General features: G+C 43.6%; 1 protein-coding gene across 4 annotated transcripts in view; it reads right to left on the bottom strand.

Moving 5' to 3' along the window:
* The window catches only part of LOC135206812 (terminal uridylyltransferase 7-like), a 294,251-nt gene that overhangs the window by 260,656 nt on the left and 8,561 nt on the right, over positions 1-25,034 (bottom strand). Inside the window, exon 1 of one of the 4 annotated variants that reach the window (XM_064238303.1) lies at positions 23,213-23,991. The exons of 1 other annotated variant lie outside the window; for it this stretch is intronic. The gene's annotated coding sequence lies outside the window, so the exon portion shown is untranslated. Of the gene's footprint in view, positions 1-22,832; positions 23,158-23,212; positions 23,992-25,034 lie in introns of those variants that run through there. 2 more of the 4 variants (XM_064238320.1, XM_064238315.1) reach the window with 2 other exon arrangements.

A 25,034-nucleotide genomic window follows, 5' to 3' on the forward strand; every position in this document is an offset into this window, starting at 1 on the left:
TATCATTAATCTTAGAGGGGTAAGCTAATTGCGCCAGAGCTGCATGCCCTTGAAAAGAAGATATAGCCATTTTAATGTTTTCAATATCAAAGTGAAATTTCTTCTTGAAATCTTCATTAAACAACCTGCCACTTGGCCAAAAGTTCAGCTTTGGCAAATTTATCAATTTGAAAAGGTCTGCAAGTTCTTTATTATGATTACAAACAAAGAATTGATCATGAGAGTTCTTGTCTCCTTCACTTAATGTTAATGCAATTAGGGAGTCATTTAATTGTATTTTCCCATATCTATGAATGGAGGCCACAGCATTAAAATTGTTAGATATATAAGTAGGAATAGGTTTGTTAAAGGTAAGCGGGTTAAATTCTTCATAGTCACTACTATCTTCATTATAAGTTGTAAATAATTCTTCATTTGGATCCTCAGGTAAATCTACTTTACGGCGAGGACGCTTAGGATGAGGAGTATTGTCATTCCTTTTTGCAGTCGAACCACTTCTGCAATAGGAGTGAAAACCTAGACTCAAATTTGATAATAAAAGTTTAACTGATGTCTATAATATGGCTCATGAATTTACAAATCAGGTTGGACAGCAGCAGACCTAGAAGGCTGAAGCCAGGCAATCGGGTTCTAGGCTCAAATGGCCTTCATCGGTTAATTCAGGTCAATCGGCATCCTTCACTAATATCCCATACTTAAATCTATATAGCCTCTACAAGTAAATCCTCTATATATTTAATATAGCGACCTGTCAGAAATTCTTAAGACGCAGTTCCTCATGGTAAGGGGTAAACCATTATATCGAAAGGAAACGAGTGTGATATAAAATTCTACCCATTAGCTGAGGTAGGCGTAATTATACCGCCTTTGACAGGAACCCCTCCAGTTAAATGTCGACGATAGGATCTCGGTGGGATAGGCGGAAGGGAGCGGCTAATAGGTAGCCTAGATTGACGTAGTATGTTAAACTCAAAGTTAGAAAAAGTTAGGCTAGTTAGGCTACTCGGCTCTTTGGAACGTAAGGCAAAACTAGTTAACACTTCACCTTACATTAATTACCTTTGTCATATAAGTATCTAGTCCTTATAATGTTTAGGCTCACTTTACACATAGTTTAGGATTATATGATAATGTACTTCGGTCTCGAAATTTATCTAATCTCAACTTTTACGATTATAACTACCGCACGGTCCGTTCCGGCTCATTGTTTACCTTTTACTGCTATGCTTGTGACGTCATTAGTCTATATCCGCTGCTATCCAAGACGTTTTTATATAAAAACAGAATATTAAACCTTACCCTTTCTCCACTAGTTTCAATAATGTTTGATTCTGTAATAATAACAATTGAAGAATTTCATTATTGGAAGGTTCCTGGCTGGTTTCTTCCGTTTTGGGACATCTCTTCTTTTTGGGTTGTGTCGGTGGAATATTGTCATCATCGCTAGTTTCGCTAAGATTATGCACATCTTCTGATACTACGACTTTTTTGGACATTTTAATTGGTTGATTAAGTCGTTGTCCCTCGTAACAATAATTAGGGGAGGGTTGTAGTAATGGTGAGGTGTAACAGGTGTTGCCTGTGTCCTGTCAACTTCAAACATGGCGGTTTGATTCCTGTCAACTCGCATGTCTCTGGTTGCTCCGCCCCCGTGGGCGTGGTTTGTGCTCGCTTACGGCTGTCTGGGGGAGGAGCCAGGGTTGTGTCATAGCAAAACCAGTGGGTCTGAAAGGCTGAAGCCTCTCTCTCTAGAACTGAGAAGGTCTTGGAGATCTTTATATTCAGACACGTTCAAGTTCCTGCTCATTGAAGACATCTGTGAACCTGGTTATGTATCGCTTAATGGTCGAGGTAGTAACGTTACGACTTCTCTTAAAGTCTGCAGCGAAGAGTCTCTTATTCTCCTATCCTATTGCAGCGAAGATTCTTCTTCTCGGCAATGGATAGGACATATGACAGCGACACTCCATGGGGGTGTCCATGGTATGGATACTGGGACAATCTATTAGGATTAAGTAATGATTGTTCTGGAACAACCTACTAAGTCCACAGCGTAGACCGTTAACTGACTCGGGTGCTCTGACAGCTGCCTATTGACTGCTTTGTGAGGCAAGTTGTCTAAGCATCCGAGAAAGTCACATGATCTTTGCATTTTAAAGGGTTATGCCGAGAGACCATACAAATATGTTATTGTTATTATACAATTAAGTTTGTTCATACTTACCTGGCAGATATATATATAGCTGTATTTTCTGAAGTCCGACAGAATTTCAAAATTCGCGGCACACGCAGTGGGCGGCCAGGTGGTAGTACCCATTCCCGCCGCTGGGAGGCGGATATCAGGAACCATTCCCATTTTCTATTCATATTTTATTAATGCCTCTGTCTCCTGAGGGGAGGAGGGCGGGCACTTTAATTATATATATCTGCCAGGTAAGTATGAACAAACTTAATTGTATAATAACAATAACATTTTGTTCATGCCATTTACCTGACAGATATATATATAGCTGAATCCCACCTTCGGATGGTGGGAAGAGACAGAATAGGATTTTTTAGGAAACTTAAATTAAGTAGATGATACATCTTGGTTCCTCACCTGTTTGCAAAGTAGACTATGTGATACTGTCACGTAAGGCTGCTTTTGCTTAAATCAGAGTTGCCAGCCAGGTGGAGACCTGTAGTGCTGGTGCGCTCTGGATGATCTGTCAAGGGTACGAGACCTCAACATGACAAGACCATCGAGGCCATACAAATGAGGGCAACGAAGCAACTGACCACCACCTGACCAACTATTCACAAAAAACCCCTTAAAACTAACTAAAGGATGGGAGATCTTCATATAAGACTCACCACAACCTAAAACACAACAACAAACTAACTTAATCCTAACTAAGGGATAGGGAAAGAGCTACTTCCGGACCCCAAGACTGTGTCCGCAGAAATGTATGGCCCCAGTGCATTACAATCGTCATAAATCGTTCTCACATCCCTTATGGTAATGTGAGGCGAAGACGGAGTTTACTCCTCCAAAAGGTTGCAAATCAAAGGATGTCCTTGATTGACATGTTCTTTTGGAAGGCAAGAGAGGTAGCGACAGCACGAACTTCGTGCGCTTTCACTCGTAAGAGGCTCAAATCAGTCTTCTGGAAAGATGAATGAGCCTACTAATGACGTCCCTTAGAAAGAAAGCAACAGCATTCTTCGATAAAGGTAACTCTGGTCTCTTCACAGAGCACCAGAGATTACCTGAGGGACCTCTTACCTCTTTCGTTCTATGCACATAGAACTTGAGAGCCCTGACCGGGCACAGGACTCTCTCTGGTTCTTGTCCCACCAGACTTGACATAACCCTTGATCTCGAAAGTCTTCGGCCAAGGGTTTCGAAGGATTTTCATTCTTCGCCAAGAAAGTTGGGTTCAACGAGCAGACAGCATTGTCTCCTTTGAATCCCATTAACTTGCTAAACGCTTGAATTTCACTAACTCTCTTAGCCGTCGCAAGAGAAGTTAGGAAAAGAGCCTTCCTTGTCAAGTTTCGAAGAGGCGCTGCCCTGAAGCGGTTCGAAAGGGCTTGACATAAGGAATTTAAGGACCACGTCAAGGTTCCATGACGGAGGTCTCATTTGAGGAACCTTCGAAGTCTCGAAAGAACTTTAAAAGGTCATGAATGTCCTTGTTGTCAGACAGGTCAAGGCCTCTGTGCTAAAAACCGAAAAAAACCTGACAACATGCTTTTATATCCCTTGATGGTAGGGACCGCTAATTTCTGCACATTCCTAAGAAAGAGCAGAAAATCAGCTATCTGGTTCACAGAGGTCGAGGAAGAGGAAACTCCCTCCTTTTTACACCATGCCCTGAAGGAAGCCCACTTCGATTGGTAAACAGCTCTTGTGGAAGCACGTCTTGCATGTGAGATTGCTCTCGCAGCTGCTTTCGAAAAACCTCTCGCTCTGGCCAACTTTTCGATAGTCCTGAACGCAGTCAGACCCAGAGCGGAGAGGTTTTGGTGTAAACCTTTCGAAGTGGGGCTGTTTGAGTAGATCTTTCCTCCAGGGCAATGTCCTTGGAAAGTCTACAGAAAGGAAAGACATGACCTCTGTGAACCATTCTCTCGCTGGCCACATCGGAAGCGATCAGGGTCAACCTCGTCCCTTCTGAAGGCTGAGGCCGCAAACTTCCTCATGACTTCCCCCAAAATCTGAATGGTGGGAAGGCGTACAAGTCTAGACCCGTCCAATTCCAAAGCAACGCGTCTACCGCGATTGCTTCTGGATCCAGGACCGGGGAGCAATAAAGAGGAAGTCTCTTGGTCCTTGACGTTGCGAATAAGTCGACCAGTGGACGTCCCCACAACGTCCAAAGGTCTCGACAAACGTTCTTCGTTCAAGGTCCATTCCGTCGGTAGGACTTGTTCCCGACGACTGAGAAGATCTGCCCTGACGTTTTGCACTCCTGCAATGAATCTCGTCAGGATAGTCACATTTCTTATCTTTGCCCACAGCAGAATCTCTCTCGCTAGGGAAAACAACGTTCTGGAGTGTGTTCCTCCCTGATTTTTTAAATAAGCGAGTGCTGTGGTATTGTCCGAGTTTATCTGAACAATCTTGTTCTCCAAACTCCTTTCGAAGAACTGCAGGGACAGAAATACTGCTGCCAGTTCTTTGACATTTATATGCCAGGCTACCTGTTCCCCTCTCCAGGAGCCCTGACACTTCCTTCCCTCCTAGTGTTGCTCCCCAGCCCGTGATGGAAGCGTCGGCAGAACAAACAAACTAGGTCGGGGCTCAGAAGACTTAGGGACACGCCCTCCTGAAGCTTCTGAGGGTCCCAACCACCATCTTAGATGGTTCTTGATCGGAAGCGATATTCTCAATATGGCATTGAGATCGTGCCTTGGCCTTCCACTCGTCCGCAAGGAAAAATTGGAGAGGCCTGAGGTGCAGTCTTCCCAAGGAAACAAACACCTTTCTAGCGAGGAAATGGTCCCCAGCAGACTCATCCATTCCCTCGCCGAGCAAGTCTCTTTCCTTAGACAAAGGCTGAGATCTTTTCTAAGCCTAGCCGCTGACGTTCCTGGGACGGAAACGCTCGAAAAGCCACTGAATCCATCTGAATCCCCAGATACACGATGGACTGTGTTGGGGTCAGATGCGACTTTCGAGGTTGACCAGAAGTCCCAGGGACTTTGCTAGGGCTAAAGTGAACTGCAAGTCCTTCAGACACTTCTCTCTCGACGACGCTCTGATCAGCCAGTCGTCGAGGTACAGGGAAACTCTTATTCCCGAAGAGTGTAGCCACCCGCTACGTTCTTCATTACTACAGTGAACACCATTGGAGCCGTGGTCAGGCCGAAACACATAGCTCTGAACTGCCACACTTTTTTGTGTCTAAGACAAACCTTAGATACTTTCTTGAAAAGAGGGTGGATCGGGATGTGAAAGTACGCGTCCTGCAAGTCTAAGGACACCATCCAGTCGCCCGGTCTCAAGGCTCCCAGAAACAGAATGAGGCGTCTCCATCGTGAATTTGGTCTTTTCCACGAAAAGATTGAGCCTGCTTACATCTAGAACTGGACGCCAACCTGACGACTGCTTCGGTACTAGGAAGATCCTGTTGTAAAAACCTGGGGACCCAAGGTCCGCGACTTGTTCCACCGCTCTTTTGTCGATCATTTGTTGAAGGAGATCGAATAATACTTTCTTCTTTTTTTTCCCCCTGATAGGATGGAGAAAGGTCTCTGGGAGTCGTAGAAAGAGGAGGAAGATCTAAAAAGGGGATCTTGTACCTCTGCTCCACGATCTTGAGGGACCAAGAGTCCGTGGTCCCGTCTCTCTCCATGCTCCCGCAAAAAACTTCAGTCTGGCTCCGACTGGTGTCTGAAGGACATGCTTCTCACTTGGAAGGCTTTGGTTTAAAGGAAGCTCTTCCTCGTGAAAACCCTCTCCCTCGAGGAGCTGCTCTCGAGGGGGGAGCCCCACGAAAGGGCTTAACTTTCTTCGGCGGTCGAACCGCAGCTGAAGAGGTTGAAGGTACGGCCGACCGTCTTGTAGACTGGGCCAAAAGGTCCTGAGTTGCCTTCTCTTGCAAACTGTTCGTCAGGTCCTTTACTAAAGTCTGGGGGAAGAGATGGTTTCGAAAGAGGCGAAAACAGCAAATCCGCTTTCTGAGCTGGAGTTACCGACGAGCTGTGAAGTTACACCAAGCAAAGCTCTCTTTTTCAATAAAGCCGTTCCAAAATGAGAGACGATCTCCTCCGAACCATCCCTGACGGCTTTGTCCATACATGCTAACACGCTGGACAGCTCCCCCAGACTGAGAGATTCTGGGCTTCTCGCTTGCAGATCCAGAACTCCCAAACACCAGTCAAGGAAGTTGAACACTTCCAGCGTCCTGAGCAGACCCTTTAAATGATGGTCAGTCTCCGTAGAGGTCCAGGTTACTTTAGCAGAGGGTAAAAGAGACCTCCTCTGCGAATCCACTAGGCTGGAGAAATCTCCTTGAGCCGAAGAAGGGATACGAACTCCTACTTCATCTTTGGTTCTATACCAAATGCCCCCTTTTCCCGCTAAGTCTAGCTGGCGGCAAGGCGAAGGTCGTCTTGCCTTGATCTCTCCTCGAACCATCCAATCTTGGAGTTTCTTAAAAGCACGTTTCGTGGAGAGAGAAGTCATCTCCACAAACTCCGGGGTTTTTCCAGTTTTTAGATGACGAAAACTGCGAAGGAGGAGACTTGGGAGCTGCGGGCTGAAAACTTGTCTTCGAAAGAAGAACGCAAGAGCCGCACGAGGACTTTATAGTCCGAGATTGAAGGGGCCGCAGAAGGTTCCTCTTCAACCGAGTCAGCCGAACTACTCAGCTCTCCTTCTTCTCTAAACGGAAGAGGAGACCGTCTGTCCGGAGAGGGTGTCCTAATGTCGGGTCTTGGCTTAATCAAAGGACCCCTATCCTTGCTAGAGGAAGCCTTATTCCGGCTGTCTTCTCTATGACGCTTACTACTTGATGAAGGTAGAGCGTCCTGACGAGGACGAGCGTCCTTAGCGCCATCCGCGGCAGTCTCACTTGCCAGAGAAGCGTCCTTACGTTTCTCAGACGAAAGGGAAGACCTTTTCGCTGGAATACGTGCCTGTGCGCGTAAACTAGCGTCTTGGGGTACGACTTCTTGGTCGGAATCCCCAAAAGCGTCTTGAAAAGAGCCCTGAACGTCCTGGCGAGTTTCCTGCCAAGCGTCCTGCCGAGCGTCCTGTCTAGCGTCCTGGCGAGCGTCCTGGCGAGCGTCCTGACGAACGTCCTGCCTAGCGTCCTGCCAAGCGTCCTGACGAGCGTCCTGACAAGCGTCCTGCCGAACGTCCTGCCAAGCGTCCCGCCTAGCGGCCTGCCTAGCGTCCTGTCGAACGTCGTGCTGAGCGTCCTCCTCAAAAGCGTCCTGACGTAACGTCCTTCTAGAGGACGAACGAGATCGGCGAATCGCCGAAGGAGAAGCGATCGGCGAACGAGACGAAGTAGGTGAGGGAGAAGGAGACTGCTTCGTCCTCTTGACGGGCAGTCTAAGGTCCTTCCTCCGCTTAGGCTCGACTGCTGCTGGGCGAGTCCTCTGAGCCATAAGCGTGGATAGCTGGTCCTGAAGGGACAAAAGAATGTTCTTCGTCGGGGAAGAACGAACAGAGGAAGCAGGACTGATCCTGCGAGAAGACGAGGGGCGAGGGGACGCCTCCTTCCTTCTCACAGGTACAGCTACCTGCTTCTCAGGTATACGCGCCTGTGCACGCAACCCAGCGTCCTCATCGGAGGAGATCTTACCCCTTTTCTGAGGCGGAAAAGCGTCATACGCATCCTCCGACGAAAGTGGCGAAAGAGGACGTGAAGCGTCCTCCGCACGAAACGTCCTTTTCAGAGGACGAGTCTCTCTCCGAGCGCTCCACCCCTTGCGCGGGGAGGACGCTTCGGAGGACGAAAAGCACTCTTTCAGGACGCGCGCTCGTGCGCGCTCCTTGGCAGCCTGGGACTTTGCTACAAGGCCTGCCGAAGGGACGCCAGATCGGTGGGAAGCCCCCGTAACCCTCTTGCGGCTTTCGACATACCTACTCCCTGAGTCTTGGGAGTCTGATAGAGGTCTAGGCCTAGAGGCATTATGGGGCCGATCTGACGCCCCCTCCACAACACTAGGGGCACGATCACACACTTGCACCGAGCCAGTTTCTAAGGCTTTCACTTTGGTCTCAAGAGTGCGAAGAGACTCCAAAATCAGAGAGAGAGCATTCGCTTCTCCCGACACAGAATCAGAGCCCGAAGGCAACACAGGTTTAGGGGTAGCAAACTCTACAGGTGTTAATGCAGGAGAGATGTTAGCCTTACCTTTGGTAGAACCACTCCTGGAGGAAGACCTCCTGATCTTATCGCGCTCCAATTTAAGGTGATAGGACTCATATACTCTCCAATCATCATCGGTCAATCTCTCACATTCATTGCACCGATTATCAATCACACAATTATGCCCCCTACAATTCATACATACTGTGTGGGGGTCTACCGATGCTTTCGGTAGCCTCACCTTACAATCAGTCCTTACACACACTCTGAAACTCACAGCACTTGATCCAGACATATCTTATATAGAAAAGTCAATCCAAAATCAAAAAACGGTCCACTATCGCGCATGCCAATTCAACAATCCAATTCAATACCAAAAAACCAATCAGATACTTAAAAGCGAGTCAAATTCCAAAAAATCCTGAGCAGAGGTCTGTAAACAGTTGTTTACCGACCGGCGACAGAAAAAAAATATGAATAGAAAATGGGAATGGTTCCTGGCCGCCCACTGCGTGTGCCGCGAGTTTTGAAATTCTGTCGGACTTCAGAAAATACAGCTATATATATATCTGTCAGGTAAGTGGCATGAACAAATGTCTATTTGTTTGTCACTGATGCTGGACGGCGAGGTGGTGAATCTCTTAACAAGGTGATGATGATTCTCTTAAGGCATGTGCCCAGTAGGCAAAAGTCAATTGCCTTCTAGAGACCGAGGTCCTTAATGGCAAGATATTCTCATAGTAGTTGAATCTCAGCTAAAAAGAAAACAACACTATGTTCCATTGAAGACTAAGGTGGAAAGTGAATGCAACCTACGTCTTCACAGCCGAATCGAGAGAAGGATTCTCAAGATTCTGAACCTGTGCTTACAAAGGACTGAAAACGCTAACAGCTATTTCATTGCTGTAAGTTGTTGTTGTAATGAAAGCGGGGCGGTTTCCAGTAAGGAAAAACACGGGGAAGTACTACTTCTCGTGGGCTGATCATATGGAAGTAGAGCTGGCAGGTTGGGGAGCAGGCTGTCTTCCATATATATCTGTCAATTCGGGGTGAACAATGAACAATTGCACCCCTCCGAATACGAGATATTATGAAGACAAACTCAGATGTCTGAAGAAAACACTCCGCATTCTCGCAATACGATGCGGTAAACATAAAGATGAAAAAGTCTAGAATATATATCTCTGTTGAAAATTCTCGCAATATCCAAAGGGATGCAGAAGATGTCATTCATATATGCGAGAATCCCTGTTAATCAGAGACCTAAGCCCAATATTGTTGGACAGAGAAAAAGTTCGATAGTCAATGATTGTAGGGGAGAGAGACATAACCAGAACGTGCATCACGGAGAGCCAACTAGTACTGGGGTGTCTTCTGCAGTACCCTACTCAGTTAGTTCTTGCTCTCTAGCTATCCTGAGTTGCCAGGAATCCATTCCTCGAAGGAATGCGTTCGGCTAGAATAATCGAGCGTTAAAAAAAGAGATCTTTTATGCTCGAGCAATTATATTTAAACGAAACGAATTTCGGTAAATACAAAAAACTGAGGTTGTGTTGTCATGACCATACCATTAGTATCTTAAAAATCGAAACTGGTAACTCCTGGGATGCAGACAGTCCCGAGTTGCAGTTTTATTAGGATATTAGTCTCCCGGTCACAAACCGTAGAATTAACTACGGTATGCGACTACCCCCCGGACAATTCAACTGCTTAACAGAATCATGTCTCGAGGGTAATATAAGTCGTATATTTGTAGATTTCTGTACAACGACTTCCATCCTAAATTCTTTTTCCTTCGAGGAATGAGAATAAGGATTGGAAATCTAAACCCTTCCTTCTCTAGCCAAGAGAGTGAAGGAGAAGTCTTCCCTTAAGGAAAGCTTCAAAAGTGAAAAACAGAAAAACCCAAGACGAAAATTCAAGTCAAACTGGATGTTCGCTTTTGTATTCCAGGGTTGGTCGTCTACTGAGAGATTCTTACTTCAGTAGCAGTTCTTCTTGCAAACGCTAGAAATTCCAGGAATTCAAGCATTCAGCGAGGCCAACTCTTGTGCTGAAAGAGGCGCATAAAACAGGTCCAATGCAAACAGCAGTTCCGCATTTTGAATGGGTGTGACCCCATTCGAAAGGAAAGAACACATTTGGACCCTTTTCTTCGAGATCCCGCAGAGAAAAAAGCCGCTAGTTCGTTTGACCTGTCTCGAAGAGCTTTGTCAATGCAAGACATCAGGTGAACAAGCTCTTCTGTATCAGCAGACTTGAAGGTTTCTATTTTCTTCCCCAAAGATCACAGAGTCCAGTCTAAGAAAATTAAATACCTTGAAAGCTCTAAAAAAATTCAACAATCCAATTCAATACCAAAAAACCAATCAGATACTTAAAAGCGAGTCAAATTCCAAAAAATCCTGAGCAGAGGTCTGTAAACAGTTGTTTACCGACCGGCGACAGAAAAAAAATATGAATAGAAAATGGGAATGGTTCCTGGCCGCCCACTGCGTGTGCCGCGAGTTTTGAAATTCTGTCGGACTTCAGAAAATACAGCTATATATATATCTGTCAGGTAAGTGGCATGAACAAATGTCTATTTGTTTGTCACTGATGCTGGACGGCGAGGTGGTGAATCTCTTAACAAGGTGATGATGATTCTCTTAAGGCATGTGCCCAGTAGGCAAAAGTCAATTGCCTTCTAGAGACCGAGGTCCTTAATGGCAAGATATTCTCATAGTAGTTGAATCTCAGCTAAAAAGAAAACAACACTATGTTCCATTGAAGACTAAGGTGGAAAGTGAATGCAACCTACGTCTTCACAGCCGAATCGAGAGAAGGATTCTCAAGATTCTGAACCTGTGCTTACAAAGGACTGAAAACGCTAACAGCTATTTCATTGCTGTAAGTTGTTGTTGTAATGAAAGCGGGGAGGCGGTTTGGTTTCCAGTAAGGAAAAACAAAACGGGGAGGCAAGGGGAAGTAACTTATTCTCGTGGGCTGATCATATGGAAGTAGAGCTGGCAGGTTGGGGAGCAGGCTGTCTTCCATATATATCTGTCAATTCGGGGTGAACAATGAACAATTGCACCCCTCCGAATACGAGATATTATGAAGACAAACTCAGATGTCTGAAGAAAACACTCCGCATTCTCGCAATACGATGCGGTAAACATAAAGATGAAAAAGTCTAGAATATATATCTCTGTTGAAAATTCTCGCAATATCCAAAGGGATGCAGAAGATGTCATTCATATATGCGAGAATCCCTGTTAATCAGAGACCTAAGCCCAATATTGTTGGACAGAGAAAAAGTTCGATAGTCAATGATTGTAGGGGAGAGAGACATAACCAGAACGTGCATCACGGAGAGCCAACTAGTACTGGGGTGTCTTCTGCAGTACCCTACTCAGTTAGTTCTTGCTCTCTAGCTATCCTGAGTTGCCAGGAATCCATTCCTCGAAGGAATGCGTTCGGCTAGAATAATCGAGCGTTAAAAAAGAGATCTTTTATGCTCGAGCAATTATATTTAAACGAAACGAATTTCGGTAAATACAAAAAACTGAGGTTGTGTTGTCATGACCATACCATTAGTATCTTAAAAATCGAAACTGGTAACTCCTGGGATGCAGACAGTCCCGAGTTGCAGTTTTATTAGGATATTAGTCTCCCGGTCACAAACCGTAGAATTAACTACGGTATGCGACTACCCCCCGGACAATTCAACTGCTTAACAGAATCATGTCTCGAGGGTAATATAAGTCGTATATTTGTAGATTTCTGTACAACGACTTCCATCCTAAATTCTTTTTCCTTCGAGGAATGAGAATAAGGATTGGAAATCTAAACCCTTCCTTCTCTAGCCAAGAGAGTGAAGGAGAAGTCTTCCCTTAAGGAAAGCTTCAAAAGTGAAAAACAGAAAAACCCAAGACGAAAATTCAAGTCAAACTGGATGTTCGCTTTTGTATTCCAGGGTTGGTCGTCTACTGAGAGATTCTTACTTCAGTAGCAGTTCTTCTTGCAAACGCTAGAAATTCCAGGAATTCAAGCATTCAGCGAGGCCAACTCTTGTGCTGAAAGAGGCGCATAAAACAGGTCCAATGCAAACAGCAGTTCCGCATTTTGAATGGGTGTGACCCCATTCGAAAGGAAAGAACACATTTGGACCCTTTTCTTCGAGATCCCGCAGAGAAAAAAGCCGCTAGTTCGTTTGACCTGTCTCGAAGAGCTTTGTCAATGCAAGACATCAGGTGAACAAGCTCTTCTGTATCAGCAGACTTGAAGGTTTCTATTTTCTTCCCCAAAGATCACAGAGTCCAGTCTAAGAAAATTAAATACCTCGAAAGCTCTAAAAAAAACCCTTAAGGAGGTGGTCCATTTCATAGGTAACCAAAAAACCTTTGTCTTTCCCATGGCCGTCCGACGAGAAGAGTCCACAAGACTCGAGAAGTCCCCTTGGGAAGACGTTCCTCATATCATCCAACTCACCACTCTTGCCTCTTACGACTATTCTTAACTCATATAAATAGAATGAGGATCTATTGAGGTTTTAGCTAGCCGAGAATTACATCCTCTCACCCACATTCTTACTCTCGAACCAGAGTCAGACATTGTTTGGAAAATGCAAAAGAGAGATCAAGAATAAGCAAGAGTCAAAGCAATAATATTCTAAATCAAACATTCTTATCATCATCATTCACTATGATCCATCATCATTATTAAGATGATCCACATGTACCCAACAACAAACGAAAGCCAAAGCCAAAGTGTACTTCCCCAAATAAATGTGAAAAAACACGGGCCAAGCGAGCGAAATTCCAACGATGTCACCGACGCGGCGGCAGGGAAGATCTGAGGAACAGTTGGAACGGTTCTACGTACCTGGGTAGAGGGCGCACAGGTGGTGCACCTGACTACCCAATCGGCGATTGCCGCGAGTTTTGAATTCTGTCGTGACGTCAGGGACGTAAGCTATATATATAACTACCAGGTGAGTTAGATGTTTGAAATAAAACTTTCAGGTGTATTAGTAGGACGTTCTTTTGGCCTAAAATGAGAAGTGACAAGAAGAGGTATGTTTTAAGCTGTCATCAATGCTAAATTGCCGGAAAACCGAACCAAGTAATTCCCAGAGCTCTGTTGTGTAATATTCCTTCAGTAGGCGAACCTTTTCAGAATGTAGTTATCGATATGGTCGGACCGTTGCCTATTAGTAAGGGAGGGAGTATATATCTGTTAACAATCATTGATAAGACTAACTCGCTATCCAGAGGCGATACCCATAAGAAGCTGTAACGCAAGGACCGTAGTTAAACAATTGTTAGATTATTTTTCTAAGTTTGGTCTGCCTCATGCTATACAGATTGATTATGTTAGTAATTTTGTATCTCAAATATTTCAGGTATAGAATGAAAGAGTTAGGCATTAAACTCGTAACTTCCACACCTTATCATCCCGAATCACAAGGCATTGTGGAGAGGTTTCACTAAACGTTAAAGAGTTGTTTACGAAAACTGTTTAATAACTTTGAACATGACTGGGAAGAAAAGTTACCTTTTGTTTTGTTAGCTTTATGGTTGGCACTGAATGACACTACAGGATTTAGTCCTTTCGAGCTGATTTTCGGTTGCACTGCCAAAGGTCCTTTGGAAATGTTAAAATGAAATTTTCATTATTAAAATGAAGTTTTATTGTATACTTACCGAACAATTATAGAGCCGTGATTTCCACGAGCGGCAGGATACTAAATTCAAATTTAGCGCGTCGGCGTCGCCAACACTGGTGGTGATGACGTCATCTCCCTCCACTCGCGGGAGAACCAGGTACAACTGCCCAGGTGAATCCAATTCTTTCTGCCCGTCCGTCCACCTAAGGGGAGGAGGGTGGGTATAATCATAATTGTTCGGTAAGTATACAATAAAACTTCATTTTAATAATGAAAATTTCATTTTTATTGTAGTGTCTTACCGAACAATTATAGAGCTGATTACACATTTATGGGAAGGTGGGATTCAGTGGACCACTAGTATTTTTAAATGGTTACATTTATTGCAATACCAGTAAACACTCAAGGTGTCTGTTGTACCTTACCTTGTAAGAGAGCTACAGCAGACTGTTACTGCCTCTGGTCGGTGCTCTTCTTACTATTGTAGAGGAATTGGAATTTGACCAAAGTTAGCCTCTACAGGAGTGGAATCCTTCCGTAGTTCAAGTGAGTCAAGGCTGACTGACGGAGGATAGTAACAACAAAGATTGCCCTTGCCCTGGGCTAAGACCAGAAATTCAATCATACAAAACATTTGTCACCAACACCAGATTTAAAAACATATATACCCAACCATTGTAAAATCTGACCTAACAGACTGGTGAGTATCCCAGGTACTCAGTACCCCCAGCTTCCTTGAACTCGACAACCTATTCAAGGTGAAAAGTTAGCATAGAGGTGACGACCCCTGTGCCGTTTCTCCCAACACCATGCCAGAAACCGCCACCGGACCTAACGTTTTACAATTCTCGAAAACCGTTTCTATCTCTTTGAGATAATGACTCGCAAAAACCGAATTCGATCTCCAGAACGTGCTCTGAAGAATCGAAGCTAAAGATAAATTCTTTCTGAATGCTAAAGAAGTTGCCACTGCTCTAACCTCGTGAGCTTTAACTCTCAGAACGGAAAGATTGTCGTTCTCGGACTGCGAGTGAGCTTCCCTGATAAGCTCTCTAATAAAGAACGATATAGCATTCTTAGAAAGAGGACGAGAGGGATTTTGAACCGAGGTCCAGAGCTTAGAAGATTGTCCTCTAATACCCTTAGTGGCAAACAGATACTGCTTAATAGCCCTGACTGGACATAAGAGCCTTTCTTCCTCCTCATGTCCAACCAAATCAGATAAGTTCCTTACCACAAAACTCCTCGGCCAAGGATTAGAAGGATTCTCATTTTTGGCTAGAAAGGTCAAAGATACCGAAAATACAGCATTGCCTTGAGAGAAACAGACTCTTTTGTCTATAGCGTGCAATTCGCTGACACGCTTAGCAGAAGCTAGTGCAATAAGAAAGAGTGCCTTCTTAGTCAAGTTCCTGAGTGAAGCCGACTTCAAAGGCTCAAACGGTGGCCCCATGAGGAACTTATGCACACATCTAAGTTCCAAGCCACTGTATCTTGCGGGAGCTTAGTGGTTTCGAAAGACCTAATGAGGTCCGACAGATCTGAATTTGGAGGAAACATTCCAAACCTCGAGGTCGAAAAACCGAAGAGAGCATGGCTCTATATCCTCTGATCGTCGAAGGAGCCAGTTTCTTAGAGTTCCTAAGAAATAGAAGAAAATCTGCTATTTCTGTTAAAGAGGTCGCAGAAGTAGAGACTTTAGCACTTCTACACCACTCTCTGAAGATTCTCCACTTCCCTTGATAGAGTTTGTTAGAAGACTCTCTCCTACAACGAGCGATAGCTTCTGCAGCTCTTCTTGAAAATCCTTTCGCTCTGACAAGATTCCGGACAGTCTGAACCCTGTCAGAGCTAGAGCGGACAAGTTTTGGTGGAACCTCTTGAAGTGAGGTTGTTTGAGAAGCCACTTCTCTGGAGGAAGAAGTCTGGGGAAGTCTACTAACAACTGGAGAAGGTCCGGGAACCACTCTTTCCTGGCCAAAAGGGAGCGATTAACGTTAGTGTTACATTGCTGTGCGACATGAACTTGTTCAGCACCTCTCTTATTAGACCGAACGGAGGGAATGCATAAGCTTCCAGACCCGACCAATCCAACAGCATTGCGTCCACCGACCAAGCTAGAGGATCTGGGACTGGAGAACAAAAGAGAGGAAGACGGTTGTTCCTTGATGTCGCGAACAGGTCTAATGAAGGTCGTCCCCAAAGGCGCCAAAGTTTCTGACAAATCTTGTTGTCCAAAGTCCACTCCAGAGGTAACACTTGCTGTTGACGACTTAACTCGTCCGCCAGGACGTTCATCTTTCCCGGAACAAATCTCGGGACTAGCTGAACCTTCGCTTCGTTTGACCACAGGAGGAGATCCTTGGCTACTTCGTACAGAGAGAAAGACTGAGTTCCCCCCTGTTTCCGCACGTACGAGAGAGCTGTGGAGTTGTCGGAATGCACAGCCACTACTCGACCTTCTACTAAGCTCCGAAACTGTCTGAGCCCCAAGAAAATTGCTAACAGTTCCTTTACATTTATGTGGAACTTCTTCTCCTTCTCCGACCAAGCTCCTGAAGTCCGTTGATTTCCCCGTAGGGCTCCCCAACCTGTGTCCGATGCGTCGGAAAAGAACTGTAGGTTCGGGAGGATGGGTCGTAAATCTAACCCTTCTTCCAACCTTGCTCGAGAGAGCCACCACCTTAGGTCCTCTTTTATTTGATCTGTGACAGGAAAGGTAATCGAGTCTGGTTGTGTCTTCCTGCACCAAGAGGCTCTCAGGAAAAACTGCAGAGGTCTCATGTGCAGTCTTCCCAACGTCACAAATTTCTCCACTGACGTCAATTTGCCCAGGAGCCTCATCCACTGATTGGCAGAACTTACCTTTTTGTCCAAGAACTCCTGAACTGTCTCCAGACAGCCTTGAACCCTCTTCGGGGACAGAAAAGCCCGAAAAACTTGAGCATTCAGAATCATCCCCAAATAAAGGATGCTCTGAGATGGAACCAACTGGGACTTCTGTTTGTTGACCAGAATTCCTAACTTTCTGGCAAGATCCAGTTGTTCCAAGGTCCTTCATGCACCGACTCTCTGATTCCGACCGGAGAAGCCAATCGTCCAGATAGAGGGAGATTCTTACTCCTAATATGTGCAGCCAGCTTCCTATCGGGGATAGAACCCTGGTGAAAACTTGAGGAGCGGTCGCTAGTCCGAAGCAAAGCGCCCGAAACTGAAACACCTTGCCTCTGAACATGAACCTCAGGTACTTCCGAGATTCGCGATGTATCGGAATGTGAAAATAAGCATCTTGCATGTCCAGAGAGACCATCCAATCCCCCTGTCTGATGGACTCCAGAACTGACCGAGTGGTCTCCATATGAAATTTTGTTTTCTGGACATGCAAGTTCAGGGCGCTCACATCCAAAACCGGCCTCCAGCCCCCTGATGACTTGGGAACTACAAAAAGGCGATTGTAAAAGCCTGGAGGAAAATCCCCTTCTATCTGTTCTATCGCTTCTTTGAGAACAAGCGCTTCCACTTCTGCGGCTAGCGCCAGAAATTTGTCTGAGCCCGGAGAGTATGCCTGGAATGGAATTGGCACAGGTGAGAGCGAGGGAGGTGAAACGAGAGGAATACGATAGCCGAACTTGAGTACTTGCACTACCCAGGCTTCTGCTCCTCTGTTCTCACATTCCTCCCAAAACAGAGCCAGCCTGGCTCCCACTGGCGCATGAAGAACCGAGCTTTCATTTGGAAGGTTTGTTAACCTTGGCCGAGGCCTTAGACTGAGGTCGCAAATTCGACTTCGGCCGAAAGAAGCGCTTGGGTTTTCTCCCTCGAAAAGGCACTTGGGCCAGAGGAGAAACCGAAGGAACAGTCTCCACAGGAGCTTTAGGTCTCTTAGTAGACTGTGCCAGTAAATCCGAAGTAGATTTCTTATCTAGCGCAGACGAAATTGACAACACTACATCGTCTGGAAAGAGGTTATCTTTCACAAAAGGAGCAAACAAGAGAGCAGACTTCTGTTGGGAAGTAACCCTTTTAGAAGCAAAGGAGCACCAAAGTTGCCTTTTCTTAAGGGTACCAAAGGCGATGAGCGAAGCTAACTCATCACATCCATCCCTAATGGATTTGTCCGCACAGGACAGAACACCAATCCAATCCTCCGCTAACTCCTGAGAAAAAGAAGGACAATCTTCGATCTTGGCCGCTAAAGCGCCAATAGTCCAATCAAGGAAGCTAAAGACTTCCAAAAGTTTAAATTGATTCTTTACAACGTGGTCCAACTCAGGCGCTGTAAAGAAAACTTTCGCTGCGGCAAAAGCAGATCTTCTAGAGGAGTCGATTAAACTGGAGAAGTCTCCCTGGGAGGAGGCAGAAACTCCCAGAGAAGGAGCTTCCCCAGTTACATAAAACCTATACCTCTTACGAAGCAACTTAGAGGGAGGGTAAGCAAAAAGAGCCTTCCCTAAGTCTCTTTTCATAGACATTCATTATTTTTCAGTCACTTTCAACGAAAGTCTAACCGCTTTAGATAGAACAAGTTTTGGGAGGAGAGGGTCTGAAGTTTTCCTCCTCATCAAAAAAGTCGAAGTTGGGGAGCGCGGAGCCGCTTTCTCAAAATAATCTGGATAAGATACCAGAAAAAATCTAAGGAGACGTGAATAACACGAGAGGTGATGAGAATCCTCCTCCTCTACTTCTTCTTCATTCTCCGATACCGCCGAAGAAGTAGACGGAACTACAACCGGATCTGAAGTTTCGAACCACCCTTGGACTCATTCATCCAGTTGGTTAACATCTCTAACTGCTTGCGCAAAGGCGCCAGAGACGAATCAAAAACAGTTAACGTAGGCTTGGAAGAGCCTAAATGTTCAGCAGGAGGCGGAAGAACTACTTGCGCCTCGCTCTGAGCCGCCGAAATTCGAGGCGAAACAGGCGCATCAGGCGTAACAGACGAAAAAGCGCCTAAAGAAACACCCTTAGAACTGCTAGCTACAGCGCTAAAACCACAATCTCTACTAGTAGATGGAGCCGAAAAAGGCACAGATTGCGGCGACGAACGAGCTGCTAACGGCCGCGGCGCAACCCTACTCTCAGGCTCCTTATACCGCTTGACTGGAGGAGGCGAAGAATCGGCGCCTGAACGCCTCTTTTTAAGGGACGCGAAACGGGCGAATCTCGCCGAGAGCGCCGCGCGACCGGAGACGAATCGCTTGAATCATTCGAAAGGCGTCTGACCGCAACACCTTTCCAACGCTTAACCGAGCCCTGTTGAGGCGCAACAGGCTCAACAAGAGAGGCGCCTGTCTGTGGGCAAATCCCGATCGACTCCCTTGGACTTCCGGTATGTCTTCTCCCCGGTGCGGGGGAGCTGGACAGTGACCTTTGTCTAGGAGACGTGTCAGGACAGACAGACGCACCCTCAACTACACTCTTACCTGAAGCCGCTTTCTCCGAAAACGTCTTAACTGAATTACCAAGTTGCAAAACCGTATTCGCTAGTACCGATTTCCGAAAATCTGATCTAACCTCGATTCCAGACTGGCAATGGTGTCGGAAGAAACTACACGGGAAGCCGGAGAAGTGGGATTAGTAGTAGGAATAGGAGGTGTAGTTAAAGGAGACATAACAATTTGAGGAGAAACAAAAGGAACAGAAGCATCGCAAGACGAAGCAGAGCTAAGTCTACTTTCCCTAAGCGCTGCTTTTCTAATTCTGTCTTTAGCTAATTTCTCCGAGTATGAACTAAAAAACTTCCATTGAGAATCAGTCCAATCACTACACTCGTTACATGTTCGATCTGCTGAACAAACCTGTCCCCTACACTTAACACATTTAGTGTGAGAATCATATTCTAACTTGGATAATCTAGTTTTACATCCTGAGATGCAAAACCTAACTCCCGACGGACTAGAATCCGACATGGCAACGCCTAAATAAAAAGCAAAATAACAACAACGCCAAAAAAGAGTACTTCACCAATTCCGAAGATCAATTCCACAAGAAAAAAAGCGAAGCAAAGTCATCCAACCGCACTGACCACCGATGTTCACCGGACGCCGGCAGGAAAAGAATTGGATTCACCTGGGCAGTTGTACCTGGTTCTCCCGCGAGTGGAGGGAGATGACATCATCACCACCAGTGTTGGCGACGCCGACGCGCTAAATTTGAATTTAGTATCCTGCCGCTCGTGGAAATCACGGCTCTATAATTGTTCGGTAAGACACTACAATAAAAATGTAATTTAATGCTTAGAGAAGGTAGAGAGGACTACGTAACTAATTTAGAGTATTATAAAAACAATCTAAGAGATGCTGCTTGGCAACTAGCGAAGGCGAACAACAGTCGGAGTCAAGGAGAAACTAAAGGGGAACATGATCTTTGAGCGAAAGAGAAAAGTTTATGTGCGAGAAAGAAAGTTTAAGTATTAGTCCAGAAAGAAGGTCCCGCCTTATCTTATAAGTTCGAAAGTATTTTTTCAATTTCGGAAAAGAGGGGATCTAAATTATTCAATCGATATGGGTAAGTGTAGAGCAAAGTGGGTGCAAGTAAACTTGCTTAAGAATTATAACGAACACCCCGAGCCGTGCCCATCGCCCATACCCGTAGTAACTGTGTCACAGAGAGAAATTAGTTTTGAGAAAAATGCAAGGGGTGCTTAAGAATTTCCAAGTTTTTAATCAGAGTTAATAAAGGAAAAATTAAGGAGAAAGGATAATGTTATAGCTGATAGCCTCTGGAGATTTTTCAGAATGAGTAGCCTGATGACCGTTTTCTGTGTTTGCACGGTTGGGTGAATGAATTATGAAGTTTGCCTGTTTAACTGAGTTAAAGCTTTATGCAGAATTGTTCCCCTGCTATGTGATTCTTGTTTCTTTAAAAAAAAATAAAATCATTCGATTTATTTTTCTTTTTGGGGGGGGATCGTGTTATGGTAATCGCTCTATAGCGAAGTAACATATAAGGAAAGGAAAATGTACCTTCTTCAGCAAGGAGGCACGCCCGCATGTGTTGGAAACGTCTGTTCTCATGGTTGTTCAAGAGTACTCAGATCCTTCTAAAAAGTTCCTGTCAGGAGATGATGACGTTCGCTGGTAGGCTCCGCCCTTTTCAGAGAGAGAAGAGAGAGAGAGAGATATCTCAACGTTGAGCAACCCCTTTCAAAGAACCGTCCTACAAGCAGTTCTGAAGAGTAACCCGCCCTTAAAGTTTCAAGACTGCGACATTTCTTCCTGCAGTACGGAGTCAAAAAGCCGTCTGAAGTTTTAACAGTCCCCTTTTGAGAAGCCCTCGCTTTGAGTGCCAATTTCGACAGCTGCAAAACTGGCCAGCAAGTATTTCATTACCGCACTGTTTACCCCATTTTACTTATTGTCAGATTCAACTTTATGTAAATAGGAGAAACCATTCTGCATTTATCTTTGTTAATAAGCCTGTAAATAAACTTCTGTTCTGTTTGAGTTTCTTTCTATATTCCTATCCTGAGTTTCAACTGTTGGTGTTGAATCCTTTTTGTTTATTACAATAAAGAACCTGAGCGGATCTCGGTGAGATAGCTGAGTGTTTCACAGTGAGATCAAGCTATAGCCTTCAGACTTTCTCCTCAAAAATTTTGAAGGCATTTCTGTACCAAGTTCTGTTATACCTTTAGTAACTGCATAAATGTATGTTTACCAAGATATCTTTAAGATGATGAAATTATACCTCCTGTTTATTTACAAGGGTGCCATACTTTTTATGGAGCACTTTTCGCATTGCACTTCATCTTTCTATTTTCTGTGAAAACAATACCACCAACTAATGCCAAAACTTTTTTGTTAATTATCGATACAATTCCTTATGTTTTGTCTGCTGGGGAGTTTTGCTGTTATAGAATTTTAGAAATCTTGAATTTGCTGCGCAATGTTATTCTGGGTTACAGCAGAGTAAATAGTTTAACATGAAATTCCACAAGTGAAATTTCATGACTTACAGGTAACTGAAATTATCAGTGTAATATGGTTTCCATTGCTTTTAAAATCTGAAACATTTAAGGAGAAATTTCTGATGGAAATGCTATTGTTAACTCATTTACCTTTGCACATCTATTAATTTCCATATGGAACTGTGGAAAATACTCGTAGTTTGTAATACTTCACAATCTGCTGATATTAAAACAAAGGAGATAGCCTTCAATATACCACAGAAATACCTTTCACTGCAATCTAAGTAAGGTTTGGTTTTCCCCTTGGTCAGATATGAACCATGCACCTTAGGTTAGGTTAGGTTGTATCTCAGTCTTTTTCATTCTTCAAGTTAAATCAAGTGTTTACCCACTCCCCACCATGTTTGCATCCTTGTATTTTATTCTATGGCTGTTTAGTGTGTTAAGCAAGAGGTCTGTGAAGGCAAAACCCTGGACCCAGCAATGACGTAGAACCCTTGCTTAGCACGTATCTTTACACAGTAGGCTATATTATTATTATCAATTTACTCCTCTATAAGGTCTTGGTCCCGACCTGGAGACGCAATTATTGTTGGGCATGAGAGGGGAATAAGTTGAGTTAGGTAACTAGGGAAAGAATTTACAACAAAATTGTTAAAATCAACAACCCGACTTGACACAAAATGTCCCATGGAATCTCTATCATTGTCAACTTGAGCATTTTAAACACAGAAAAAAACAAACATTAGAGGGCATTTCAAGGTGGGCTATGTACTTCAGAAGAATGTCACTTATCTAGAACCCCATTGAAATACCTTACGGTTTCTCAAATATCCAACAGACTACCTACTACTAGGTAGTATGTGTTAGCCTTGAAACTTTCAAAATCCAATAAAAAACGGTCCTAAACTGTCTTAAGTATCCTAGCCCGGCAAAATTTGCAAAATAAACAACGATACTTAACTGGGAGTGCAGCACAGCAGGTTAGGCTGCTTTCAGATGCTGGTAGGATCTAAGCTACCTAGGTACATGTCGAATTCACGTCCAAAGTCAAAATGGAGCTCGCAAATATATTCAGTGACAGAACTGAAAACGAGTATTCCACAACAGGACAATGGGGAGCTATGTGTGGCACATTAGTAAGTGTGTCTTCACAAATGCATTTATCACGTAGAAAGGGAAGGCCTGTGGTAAACATTTGTCCTCCCTCCCCCCCTAGACTTGGAAGGTTAAGATAACTTTCCTTTCTTAAGCATTTCCCTCCTGAAACCTTATTCCACGCGAATGACCCACTATTTCACGCCGTACGACCAATCTGTGAGTAACGACCGTTCATTCACTTACTGTTACGTGCTGCATTTATTAACTGTGGGAGCTCAGAGGTGGCCGGTAATATTTTGTTTGTTCTCTCAGCTGTTTTGAGGCGTCGCAGTACCAAGATATTGCTCTCTACAATGTTACCAACTCCTCCCTTTCTCCCGGTGATTGATAAACATGGGTTTTCGTATTCTTAAATATTCAATAGAACCCATAAATTACCCATTATCGAAATCACTACTAATCTTAAGCTTTTAGGTGTAGTAAAATGTCAGTCATTTTTTAATGACATAGCCCCAAAACACCTTTGTTTATGTTTTGAATTCAACGCCATTTAATTTTCATGCTTTGGCAATGCTGAATTGCCTCTCTAAAGTACCACTAGGTGGCATGTCAGCAAAGCGCTAAATGTAAACTAATGAAAGTACAAATACTTTTTCTTTAAACATGATGGACTTCTCCGACCAATGAGATACATAAAGTAAATATTGAGGACTTGGGAAAAGCCGCTTGTGTTAGAATGAAACGTAGCCCCACATGTAAACTATTTTATCATGCTTGTGCCGAATACAATATGTTTCATTGTTTACAAAACAAACCTTTCCGTTATTCATTCTCTCCTCACGGCACCTCCTTTTTCTTTGTGCGATATTTCCAACCCTTTCCATATTTTAAACCATGCGCATGAAATCTGAAAATATATCAAACGAAAAGAATAGTTACCCAACAAATGAGTTATTTTGCTCTGCTGATAACGAGTGATCCGGAACCATAATAAGTTCCACGTGATCTATACCTAGTATGCATGTGGCAGTTGAAAGAAAGAAAGAAAAAAAAAACTCGTGGTGTTGTATACCTTACTTTTGGACTTTTCACACAATATATATATATATATATATATATATATATATACATATACATATATATATATATTATATATATATATATATATATATATATATATATATATATATATATATATATATATATATATATATATATATATACGTAATAATACGTAGCAAAAATAAAAGAATTGGCGATAAAAAGAAACGACGAAAACTAATATATATATATATATATATATATATATATATATATATATATATATATATATAAATATATTAGTTTTCGTCGTTTTCCTTTATCGCCCATTCTTTTATTTTTGCTACGTATTATTGTAAAACTATACTTGCTGTCGAATAAACGAGGATTTCATCAGAATTTCTATACGACAATTCTGCGTAATAAGACCTTTTAAAATTATCATGAAAAGCAGTAACTTAAGTTGTTCGTTTGTTCCTGGTACTAAAGGTTAATTTGTTATTTTTATTATCAGTTTGAGGGATTTGTGCATCAAATAGGTTATAATTCTTAAGTGCCTGCAGAAAGACTAAAAAAGGAGCTATTTGATAGATAACGCATAAAAGAATGTAATTAAGTTACTTATTTCTGATTCAACCTTAAATATTCCGTCCCTTTAAGCATCCACGGTTAAAGAACTTGTGAAAGTAGTAGTATACATATATATATATATATATATATATATATATATATATATATATATATATATATATATATAATAAAAAATATATATATATATATATATATATATATATATACTTTTCCCTTGCCTTTCCCTTCCTCTTCACACCTCACCCTTCCTTTGCCTTGTCTCCCTTTCCTCCTCCTCTTGCTTTACCCCGCTCCTTCCACCCTTTGCTTACCCTTCCCCTATTCTACGCTCCCTTCCATCTCCCCATCCCTCTTTTTTTTTTTTTCTTCATCCTCTACCCCGGAACCCTCTCTTTTCTTGACTCCCTCCCAACTTCCCAATACTTGACCACAC

The sequence above is a fragment of the Macrobrachium nipponense genome, chromosome 11, assembly GCF_015104395.2.
Source record: "Macrobrachium nipponense isolate FS-2020 chromosome 11, ASM1510439v2, whole genome shotgun sequence".
NCBI classification, from domain to species: domain Eukaryota; kingdom Metazoa; phylum Arthropoda; class Malacostraca; order Decapoda; family Palaemonidae; genus Macrobrachium; species Macrobrachium nipponense.